The sequence below is a fragment of the Mastomys coucha genome, unplaced genomic scaffold (assembly GCF_008632895.1).
Source record: "Mastomys coucha isolate ucsf_1 unplaced genomic scaffold, UCSF_Mcou_1 pScaffold17, whole genome shotgun sequence".
NCBI lineage: Eukaryota > Metazoa > Chordata > Mammalia > Rodentia > Muridae > Mastomys > Mastomys coucha.
The window spans coordinates 39342316-39355163 of NW_022196899.1; the positions used below are offsets into that span (position 1 = coordinate 39342316).

The 12848-nt window shown below is 33.2% G+C and overlaps 1 long non-coding RNA gene across 1 annotated transcript in view; it reads left to right on the plus strand.

Annotated features, from left to right (window-relative positions):
* The window catches only part of LOC116094827, a 44379-nt gene extending 31819 nt beyond the window's left edge, over positions 1 to 12560 (plus strand). Inside the window, exons 3-4 of the long non-coding RNA XR_004120342.1 lie at positions 10034 to 10151; positions 12444 to 12560. This is a non-coding gene — a long non-coding RNA (uncharacterized LOC116094827). The remainder of the gene's footprint in view (positions 1 to 10033; positions 10152 to 12443) is intronic.
* The last annotated feature ends 288 nt before the right edge of the window (positions 12561 to 12848 follow it).

The window sequence follows — 12848 nt, forward strand, 5'->3', positions numbered from 1 at the left end:
GTGCAGGGTGATAGATATGGATCTAGTCACATTCTTCTACATGCAGATATTGACTTAGATAAGTACCATTTGTTGTAGATGCTTCCTTTTTGAATAGTTTTTGCTCATCAAAATCAGGTATCCATAGGGGTGTTGGTTTATTTCAGGGTTTTCGGTTTTATTCAATTTTTAACCTGTCTCTTTATATAAAGTCAATACCATGCAGGGTTTTTTGTTTGTTTGTTTGTTTGTTTGTTTGTTTAATATATCTCTGTAGTACTGCTTGAAATGGGGTTGGTTATACCTCCAGATGTTCTTTTATTTTGTAGGAGTGTTTTACCTATCCTATATTTTTTTATTTTTCCACATGGAAGTTGAGAATTTATATTTCAAAGTCTGAAAGGAATTGAGTTTCAATTTTAATGGGATTTTCACTGAATTTGTAGATTGCATTTGGTAACATGGCCATTTTTACTATGTTAATACTACTGATCAATGAGTATGGGATATCTTCCATCTTCAAATATTTTTCTCAGTTTCTTTCTCCAGAGACTTGAAGTACTTGTCATATAGGTCTTTCATCCTTGGTTTAGAGTTAATCCATAATATTTTATATTATTTGTGGCTATTCTCAAGGGTGTATTTTCCTTAAGTTCTTTCTCAGCTAATTTATACTCTACATAAAGGAAGCTACTGATTTGTTGACTTAATTTTATATTTAGCCACTTTGTAGACAGTTTATCAGCTATAGGAGTTTTCTGGCAGAATTTTGGGGGCCACTTATATATATTATCATATCAACTGCAAATAGAGATACTCTCACTTCTTCCTTTCCAATTTACATACACTTGATCTCTGTTGGTTTTCTAATTGCTCTAGATAGAACATCACTTATTTTATTGAATAGATATGGAGAGAGTGGATAGCCTTGTCCCCGATTTTAGTGGGATTGTTTTAAAACTTCTCAACTTAATTTCATGTTGAGTATCAGCTTGTTTTATATTGATTTTATTGTGTTTATGTATGGGTCTTATACCCCTTATGTCTCCAAGATTTTTATCATGAAACCTTGCTATATTTTGTCAAAGGCTTTTTCAACACCTTCTGAGATGATCATGTGATTTTTTTTCTTTCAGTTTGTTTGTATGGTTGATTAAACTAATGGGTGTGTGTGTTTGTGTCTGTGTTTATGTGTGTGTGTGTGTGTATGTATGTATGTATGTATGTTTGTATGTATGTATGTGTGTGTGTGTGTGTGTAACCATTTCTGCATCCCTGTGATGAACTGATGAGATTTTTGATGTGTTATTGATTTTTGTCTGCAATTTCTTATTAAGTATTTTTGCATTAATGTTCACAAAGTAAACTTGTCTGAAACTCTCTTTTATTTGTTGAGTCTTTGTGTGATTTATGTATTAGGGTGTCTGTGGTCTGATAAAATGAACTTGAAAATCTTCCTTTTGTTTCTAGTTTGTAGAATAGCTGGAGGAGTGTTGATATAACATTGTGTGTGTGTGTGTGTGTGTGTGTGTGTGTGTGTGTGTGTGTTAGAATTCTGCTCTAAAATCATCTGGCAATGTGTTTTTTTGTTTTGTTTTGTTTTGTTTTGTTTTAGTTGAGAGATTTTGATGATTGCTTCTATATCCTTAGGTGTTATAGGGCTATTTAGATTGTTTGCCTGTTATTTTTTTATTTAATTTTCTAACTGGAATCTGTGAAGAAAATTGTCCATTTCATTTAGATTTTCCAATTTTGTGGAATATAGGCTTTTGGAGTAAGAACTAGTGATTCTTTGGATTTCCTCATTGTTTGTTGTTTTGTCTCTCATTTCACTTCGGATTTTTTAATTTAGATTCTGTCTCTCTGGATTTTAGTTAGTTTGGCTAAGGGTGTCTATCTTCTTGATTTTTCTCCTGATCTAGCTCTTGATTTCATTCTTTTATTGATTTCAGTGGGTTGTATGTTAAGTACATACCTCTTAGGTAAATTTGACTCATCATGGCTGTTAGAGTAGTCTGTCCTGACATCTGTGCTCTGTCAGGTTGTGCCAATATTTGCTCAGGCCCTTCTGGATTTTAAAGTATCTGATGAGAAGTCAGGTATAATTCTGATAGGCCTGCTTTTGCAACTTTTACTATTCATTATTCTGTAGATTTAGTGCTTTAATTATTATGTGTTGAGAGGATTTTGTTTTCTGGCCCAATCTAATATGGGTTCTGAAAGCTTTTCATATGATTATAGGCATCTCTTTCTTTAGATTGGTGAAATTTTCTTCTAGGAGTATAATGAAGATATTTTCTGATCCTTGGAGCTGGGATTCTTCAATTTCTTCTTTTCCTATTATTCTTTTTGTTTTGTTTTGTTTTGTTTGTTTGTTTTTAGATGTTTTCTTTATTTACAGTATCTCCTTTCCCAGGTTCCTCTTCAAAAATAAAAAATAAAAAAAAAGAAAATAAAAGAAAAGAAAAAAGAAAAAAAACAACAACTAAACCAAACCCCTGTTCCCTCCTCCCTCCCCCTGCTTACCAACCCACCCCCTCATGCTTACTGGCCCTGACATTCCCCTACACTGGGGCATAGAACCTTCACAGGGCCAAGGGCCTCTCCTCACATTAATGATTGACTTAACCATCCTCTGCTATACATACACTGCTGGAGCCATTAGTCCCACCATGTGTACTCTTTGATTGGTGGTTTAGTCCCTGGGAGCTCTGAGGGTACTACTAGGTCTTTGCATACTATACCATATTTCCTGGATGTTTCTGTCAGCACTATATTAGATTTAACATTTCCTTCACCTGCTGTATCAATGTCTTCTATTGTATCTTCAAAGCCTGAGATTCTTTTCTGTCTCTCCTATTCTGTTGGTAATGTTTACATCTGTAGTTAATGTTCTCTTTTCTAGGTTTCCCAACTCAGAATCCCCTCAATTTTTTTTTCTTTACTGCTTCTATTTCCATTTTTAGGTCATGAAGAGTTTTATTGATTTCCTTCACAGTTTCAATTATATGCTTCTGCATTTCTTTAAGGGATTCATTCATTTTCTCTATAAAGGCCTTTATAATCCTTATGCGATTGGACTTACTATCACTTTTCTGTGCTTGGGTTATGCTAAGATATGTAGGTCTTTCTGTAGTAGGAAAGATGGAATTTGGAGTTGCCAAATTGTAATTGTTCTTGATTATGTTCTTATGCTGTCCTTTATGTCTTATGTTGTCTCAGGATGTTCCTACTGTAGCCTGTCTCCCAAAGGCAGGGCAAATCTGAATGTTTCTGGTACTGCTCGCCTCAAGTAGACAGCCTTGGGTTGAACTCTGGAACTCCGTGGGTAGTAAATGTCTCAACAGAGCTGAATATCTATCAGAATATTCAGGAAGCGGGGGATTGTGTGGTAAGATATTTAACCTGGAAGTTCTGGTGCAGTAGGACTGGTGAAAGCTGGTACAGTTTTGACTAAATTGTGGCCTACAGGGGACAGCTTGCCTCTCAGGGCAGCTGGGCATGCTGCAGAGTACTGGATATGCAGTGGATTGCAGGCAGAAGGGTGGACAAGGTCTAATCTGTATTTTCCTGAACCAGCTGGCGATTAGGGGATTGCAGGCAGGGGGAAAGGGGTCTAAATTGAATGTTCCTGATGCATCAGGCACAGTGAAGGTGATCAGAGCTGTGACTGAGCACTGGAACTTAGAGGACAGCTTGTAGCTCAGTGCAGCAGAGCATGCCCCAGGGGATCTAGCATTAGATTGATATTTCTGATTTCATGTAATTTAAATTCTAAAGTAAAGGATATATTGCTACATCACTACAACATATGTCAATATCTGGAAGAGTTCACGTATCCTAAATCAAAGTTACCCTCCTTACTCCAGACACAGGATAGGAAGTTCTGTAGAGAATGGAATACTGTTATATGTGTTTTTCTCTTGAATTTTGTTGAAAAAATAAAACCTAGAAAGTCATGAATATGGCTGGAGAGATGACATAACACTTAAAAACATTTGTACATCTTGCAGAGGAACAGGATTACATTCCTAGAACTTTTCTACAAACATCAGTTCCATATGTCCACTTTTGGGATCATGAACACTAGACAATCACATCTTGCACAGAGATGTACATTCTGGAAAACAAAAATACACCTGACATGTCTAGTGGTATATAACCATACTCTAAGACTATGAAAGTTTAGAATCAAATGGATATAAAATCTGAAAATAGATTTTTCTAGAGAACTTTAAGCTAAAGACAATAATATCCAAAACTTTAAAAACAATAAGAGCAAATCAAGTATGGGTTGGGAGGATGAAGAGGTCAGGGGTTATCTAGGAGGAATGGGGATGGAGAAGCCATAATCAGAATACACTGTATGAAAACATCTACTTTGAATAAAATAAGAAATAATCAGTGCCCTCTGGAATTAAATAATAGGTATTTTTAAATTATAATAAATTAGAAAGCTTCTTTCAAACATGGTTTTTCTTCCCATTAATCTTATTAAAGTGGTTCAGAATCTAAATATGAAATTCATTTGCCTTTTTGGAAAGTAGAGATTTTAGTCACTAATGAACAATCGATATTTTATGTTATATATATATGTATATATATATAATATTAAATACCTAATATCACACTAATAGGGATCAGAAGAAAAATGACTAAGTACATTGGCAATGGACTCACTAGAGTAATATTTTTTCCTGAAACAATAGGATGTAATATGGAATTATAAGGCTTATGTGGACACATCTGGATAACTGAATAGGCCAGAGTATTGACTAAGCTGATATGAGGTTTTTAAGAAAAGATTGTTGTTTTGAATGTGGAGAAGCTGAGGTATAAAAGGATTGAAAATGTACACCTTACATGGCTTCTAGTATTTTCAAAATAAATTGTTGCACTTAAAAGTGTTAGTCTAACACTTTCTATGCTCTAGTCTCCCTGGAAATAAGTCTAATGAATGATGACACAGTGTTTTCATTATATATGACCACAAAAGTATCAAATTTAAAAGTTAATATAATTTGTTTTACTTTAATAGGGAACTAGGCTTAAGAAACTATCCTGAGAATATGTATTAGATCCAATGTACTCATTTGAGGAATAATTTAAATACAGGAACCTGAAAATAAAAGGAGAAAGTAGAACATAATAAAGGAAACCTCAAATGTATGGGTAAATGAAAGAAAGAAAGAGAGAGAAAGAGAGGGAGATGGATTGATGGAAAGATGTATGAACTGATGGAAAGATGGATGAAATGATAGACAGATGAGTATACATGATATATTATAGATAGATAATAGACAGATAAATGATATAAGATAGAGAAATGATAGATCTATAGATAGATGGTAGATATACTACAGATATATAAAAGATGGATAGATAGACTGCATCATTTATATCTCTCAACTTCTGGAAGCCTGTAAGATTTTTGCAGTCCTAAGTTCTCAAAGGCTCAAGGTGAGGTTACACGGATTAAACTGTTAATTAAGTTTTCATTCATGTAGCTTTAGAGCTGAAATTTAATAAAAAAATGGGGAGAAATAAATTTTTTTCATCCTATCATGGTCAACCTAATATAGGTTAAAAAATTATTCCTCTTCTCTGTTTCTTTGTGTTTCAGATTAAAAACACTCAATCCTGTTACATCTAGTCATTTTTCAAAAGTCCTATATCTTTTAATCTATTTTATAGTCCTAAATAGTAACCACTATTTATGTAAAGAAATTCCTAACTGCTCATAGGAAGGACTTAGGTTATGTGTTGTTAGAAAAATGTGTGAATATACCATAGGCTCCATTTAGTGATATCAGTAGTATCTTTTATTTTTTTTTTAATTTACCCATTTGCAATTAACACACAAAACTTCATAATTCCTATTTTATAATTACTATTTAAAATTTACACAGTATAGAGTTTAGAGCTGTATGAATGAATAAACTAAAGCAAATGAACAGGAGAACCTGGAGTGCTGACACTACCCTTCTGAGTATGTGTATATATGAACACTCTTGCTAAAGGACAAACAGCCCCACATAATAAAGCAAAATAGATGGCCATCATGGGGGTCAGTGTGGCAGTAAAAGTCTCAATTGTTTTCTCTCAAACAAAGGTGAATAAAGGAATGGGATATCCTCACTTACAAGTCATTGTTCTTCAACCTGTTGTTCTTCATATTTTCCTCGTGATAAAATTGATAGACAACTTTTATATTGACTGCATTATGATTTCTACTATTGGATCTACTAAAGTTTTACACCATTTATGTTCTGTCTTTAAGAGTGACTTTTATTGAAGAGAAAGCTAAAAGTACTACTATTCCATGATTATACCTGGATTACATTGTATAATGAAAAAAAAACTATTGTGAGATGTGTACTGTGATATTCTAGTTGAAAATTATTATATTATCAGGCATAGTCTAACTAGTTTAAGGACACTTCTAGAGACTATATAAATATTTTGAATGTAGTATTCATGATTTAAATCACTAGCTAAATGGATATATTATGAAAAAGCTGTGATAGATATCATACCTTAGCAAAGAGCTGACCCTCAAATGTGGATTCAAAGATGTAGAAAGCTTTGCAGATGTCTCCATTGGGATCAGACAAATTTCTTTAGAAAATAATTATTTATTACACTAAAGTATCAGAAGAATATGCAAATTTAAAATGTATGAATTAAGATTATTTGAGATTTTTCTAATGATATGAATCTCTTGAATCTCAATTGCCCTTTTCTAAACATTATTTAAACATGAATAATTTCGAAGTTATTTAACTCAATGATTTAAACTAGTAAAATTTGAATCTCAGTAAAAACATGATTTTTAAAAATTTTTACCTTTTCAGTAACAAATATATCCATATTTGTTAATTGATATTCTATCTATATTTTATGGTACTCAGAATTGCAAGAATATGTAAGTAATATTATTTAGTATTCCATATTGAAACTCTCTACTAGATGCATAGCAATTGCATATTCAACTATTAATTATTTGCTCTTTTGGATCATAACATTTCTTTTTTCTTTTTTTTTAAGTTTTATTGTAATATGATGAGAAAAGTTACATGATTTCAGTTTATCTGAATTTGTTAACATTTAAAAACATATTTTAATTAAACAGAATTAAATCACATTTTTCTTTTCCTATTATACCCCAACTCCTCCAAGAGACCCCCCTTCAATACCTACAATTTTTTTGTCATATTCTTTAAAATTTATAAAATATTATAATAATAAAAAATGAGTATTATAAAAATTGTTTGATATAAAACAACAATGTAGATGCTTGTCTATGGCAATACTGAAAATACAAATGTTTTTCTCAATATAAATTTTAAATAACTCCAAACGTATTAACTGTATATTTCAAAATAATACATCACTACTCATATTTTCTTAAATGAACATAAATATATAAAGTGGTTTTGTTTGTTTATTTTGTATTTAGTAGATTTTTGTGTTTCCTCTTGAAGGGTTTCTAGCTGTTTATCTGTGTTCTCCTGTATTTCTTTGAGGGTGCTATTTATGTCTTTCTTAAAGTCCTATATCATCACCCTGAGAAGTGATTTTATATCTGAATCTTGCTTTTTAATGGTGTGTCCAGGACTTGCTATGGTGGGAGTAGTGGGTTCTGATGATGCCAAGGAACCTTGATTTGTGTTGCTTATATTCTTATGCTTGCCCCGCATCGTTTGGTTATTTCTAGTGCTATCTGCCCTTGCTAAATCTGACTGGAGCCTGTCCTTCCTGTGATCAGATCATAACATTTTTATTAACACAAGTAGCTAAAATTATGTGACTATTTCTAAGTTATATTAAATATGACCTCTTCAGTTATTTGGGGATATTTTATAATATTTCAATTTCATGTATGTGATCTCAAACCTAACAAACCCACATATTGATAAGCAATTCAGGCAAATTCTAGAACACTCAACATTTAATCAAGTATTCTTGATTATAGATAATAATCTAAATCTTTGATACACAATAAAATATAAGAAGTGTCTCATGAAACTTATAAATCATATGGAAAATTATTTCAATAGATAGCCTTTCTATTAAAATAACTACAACATTTATTCCATTTTTTAAATGTAGGATTTCTTTCAATATTACATGAACAAAGTATGAACCTTTATTCTTTCTTACAAGGAGAGACATTCATGGTTCATTGACTAGTGCACAGATTTCACTTTTTTTGTTTTAGTTCAGCTAAAGTATAAAATTAATCAGATATCTTTAAAAAATAAAATCATGTTGTATCAATATAGATAAAGAAGAATGTTTGACACGGTAACAATTTTCAAATTACTTCAATGATTTGTAGCTCTTGTTCTCATCTATAAAATGGAGCATTTTATTTAAAACTTAACTTGACAAGATTATTCAGATAATAGGATAGCAAATATATAGAAACATTTTTAGAAGCATATGTTATCTCCATGAGAAATGAACCCAGCAGATGTGCTTTTAGACTTTATTTCTATACATGCTCTTTATATGTTATTACATATATACATTGATACAAATAATTAGCTTAGGTGTGTGATGTTTTCATTTATTTGCACTTTAAAATAAGCTATAAGTCTCCAAGCAAAGATTGGAAATCTTCATTAGGGCCACTCATGTACATTTCTGGGAGGTTCCATTGCACAATTCCTACACTGTCCCTAAATGATCCCATTTCCAGTCATCTCTTCTAGTACTATCTCACTTCATCACCACTCTAGACACCTACTGATCCCTGCTATTCCCATCAGCACCTGTTTAAAGTTCAACCATAAATTTATTCTACTTTCTCTTCTTATGAAGAGAAAACATATCCACCTTGAGCTCTCATTGTTACTTAGCCACTTTGGATTTTTGGATTGCAGCATAATTATCTTTACTTAATGACTAATATTCATGTTGGGTGAGAACACATCATGTTTATCTTTCTGGGTCTGGGTTAGCTCACTCAGCATAATTTTCTCTAGTTCCATCTATTTACCTGCAAATTTCATGGTTTAATAGTAATACTCCATTGAGTCCATTGTCATCAGAATGGAGTCATCAAACAACTGATGGGAGCAAATACAGAGACCCAGAACCACATACTAGGTAGAGCCAAGGGAAAATTGCTAAAACATGAGGTGGAAGTCAGAGAGGGGTTAAGAATACCAGCAAAACATGGCTTAGAAAATCAGCTAATTAGGGCTCATAGTGAGAGTGGGAGCAGTCATAGATACTGAAGTGACCGTCAAGGACCCTGTCTGAGCTAGGTCCTCTGCATATAAGTTATGGATATGGTTGTGTAGTTTTTGTAGAACTCCTAATATTATGAGCAGAAAGAAAAAATCCCTGATGCTATTTCCTGTTCTTAGGACCCTTTTTCTCCTAATTTGTTGCACCTTTCATCCTATAAGGTTATGCTATGTTCAGTTGATAACCATGGGAGACTTGGTCTTTTTGTGAGGAGAAGCAGAGGAAGAGGGATCTGAGAGAGGGGCAATGTGGAGGGATATGGGAAGAATGAAGAGAGGAAAAACTGTGTTTGGGATGTAATGTGTGAGAGAAGAAAATAGAACTATAAAAAATTACACAAGATAAAATGAATGTGCAAAGGAAAACAAATGAATGCAAAAAAATAGAAAAGGAAAATGAAGAGATATGAAAATTAGAGCCATATAGATAGAAAACTGCAGAATGCAAATTAATAAATTAAACACCACTGGAAAAAAATTTAAAGTATTTACTTAAGTCATTTACAGAATGAGAATAAAGACATAGTTTCAGTGGTAGGGGCATTTGGACCATGAAGTGAGAGAGACAGAAAAAGCAAAGTTCAAAGATTAAAAGTGCTAATATGCAGTATTTCTGGCAGAATGCTATTTAGTGGAGCAGATTTGCTATTTGAAAGATGCAAATTCATGTCTTGCTACTCTTTCACAACTGTTACAAGAATGAGAGAAACTCCAAAATGAGGTTATTATACTTCCAAATATTCATTGGAGGGTACTGATAGGTGCTACTCCATTGATTGTTCCTCTGTTTCATCTAGGAACTTGGAAGCAAACATGTCTATTTTGGGATCTTAATTGCAACCAAATCCTGAAAACAAAATCATAGAGATTTACCCAGAACATGGGATATCTTCTGCATTTCATCTGAAAATAAATGTAAGTGATTTTTCTCCAGAAGACAAAATTCACTATAAACAAAGGAGTTTTCACAAAACTCCTTTGGGAGTTGTCTATAAGTTTTTAAGTATTAAAGTATTTAAGTATTTAAGTTATAAGTATTGGGAATGTCTATAAGTTTTTAACTCTAGGGCTGAAGACAGGGATTAGAAGAGATTGATATTTTAAAATGGAAGAGATTCGGTGAGAGATTTGTATACTCCACACAACTGACACATCAGAGGGAGAAAAGGTGTGTGAAAGTCCAGAGTTCAGAACAAGAGATACCATTTATATTGTGCAAGGCCCATCCTTTCAAAATCTTAGTAAAACTACAAACTGGATCCACCTGTTGCTCTGGGAAGGTGATTTAATTTCTCAGCAGAACACCATTGCTAGAATGATATTCAGAGGAATCTCAAAGAAACAGGATATCAGTAAAGTAAAGTCTTGTAGTCTTCTTATGGCAGCTAAATCAGCAAAATCATATAAATCACCTGACAAAGTAAGGATGCTTGGTAGATTTTCCTTCCAGAACCATAAAACAAGGAATACAAATTATAAGATTTTAGCCAAGAATCAATTTCCTGATAATTGCTCAAATTGGAAATACCATAAGTGTCCATCATGGTGCAAATAATATAAGAATATAATGTATTGATTAAGTAATCCACTGTGCTCTGTTCTAAAATGCAGGGGTTTTTTTCTGTAGAGTTAAGGGAAATGTAGTTACTTTTTATAGGTAGCTAAAGTGTTCTTTGTATATATTTGACAAGGCAATCCTGGGTTTGAGGGGTTTGACTTGAATATTCTCTCCTCAAGCTCCAGATCTGGTTGATATACATGTAAATTTTCAGAAAAATATATAACCAAACCCAAAGTCAAGAAATTAGGAAGAAACTCCAAGTCTCTAAAGTTAAGGTATTGACAATGTATAAAGGCAAGAGAACTAAGAATTGTTCTTGGTTTATCTATTTGTAAATGTCTTCCATCTTGAGTACTGTGATGGTCAATTTTCTTTGCCAAGAAGCCTAGGTTTAGAATTTCCATGGAAACACACTTTTGTGTCCTGTGGAAGTTTTCAGAAATGTTTACTAAGGAGGAGACACTCATCCATGACCCAAGGTGATCTAAAAAGTAAAGTGAGATAAATACTAGCATTCATTTCTATCTGTTTCCTGAGCAAGAATGAGCCTATTGCTCACTTTACTCACTGCTAGGGATGGGTTCATCAATCTGTGAACAAAAATAACCCTTTCCTTCCTTAAGCTCCTTGGTCAGCTGTTTCGTCATTGCAGTGAGAAATGTAATTAGTACAGCACAATAATTCATTGTCTCTGTCCTAGGTAATGCACTGCCCCCCATTTTCAAGCCTTGAATGCCTCATTTAATCTCAGTAACAAGATCTCAGTATGTATATTACACTTTCTGGTCCCACTGAGGCTATTTCTAGTTCTAAGACATGTAATGCAAGATGCTGGATTTTCTGTAAGCAACCAGCATTCAAAAACTAACAGTGTGCTACTTATTCAGCTCTCTGATACCATAATAAATGCACAATATTATACATTTGAAAATTGAAAAGGTTCAATGGGTTCAGAGTTTGTGAAGTGTCAAATCCTGTGCACTGCTATTATGTCTGTATATTTAGAACACAAAGGTTTAATTATTAATGCATCATTCCAAATGATTATCAAGATAAATGTGGCCATTGACAGTCTCTTTTCATTCTCAAGAGTCTTGTAAAATAAACCCGTTGTCTTTGTATTTCAAGTTAACCCCAGATTATTGGATGTATCTTATAATCAGCTGAGGAATCAGTAAGTGTTCCCTAATCAACCCTGTGGTGGCTTATCTATTAAATTAATTTGCATCTTTACCCACTTGTCTTTGAAGTCCTGTTGAATCAAATGGCCTTGTTTTAAAAAGTCATGAGGGATTCCAATGTTCAAATCACAAGAGCTTTTCTCTCATTAATTTAAGAAGCTTGAAAAACAAATCTAAGTTAATTTTGCAGAAAATGTTCTTTGATTCTATTATAAATTAAAAAATATTTCGAAGAAACTGTTTTGAAATTGGATTCCTAAAAGTGAGAAGCCATAATTTAAGAACTTACTGAAAATAGCTGTGTTTTTTGTAATTGATTTATTTTCTCCTAAAAGGAATTACATTGCAAAAAGAAATGGGGAAAGAAAAATGACAAATGCTTTATTAAGAAAAACAAATGCCCAAGTTGACACCTGTTTATACCACTTCATAATGTGTTCTGTTCTTTTATGTTTCTATACACAGGTACAGGGGAAAGATCCCATGGACTTGACCGACACTTTAGTAATCCATAGAAATAGAAAGGCTGTCTGTACTGCTGAAAAAGGTCAAACACCTTCACAGGATGTACTCTGCCTCATCCCCAAGGTAAGGAAGCATTGCTGTCTCTGTAGAGAATACAGAGAATACCTAGCTTTACTGAGCTTCTCCTATCTGTTTGCCATTTTGCCATTTCTCCTTCCTTCTATCATACTTCTCTGTTGCCCATTTGTCTGTGGCACTGTATGAAATTATGCAAGGTTCCTGCTCCTATAAGTTGTTTCTTTTCTTTTTGCTTTCTTTTTTTTTTTTAATTTAAAATCCACCGTTGTCCCCCACTACCTGTTTCTAGTCTCCCTCCCACAGTTCCTCATTCCATTCCTCCCCCAC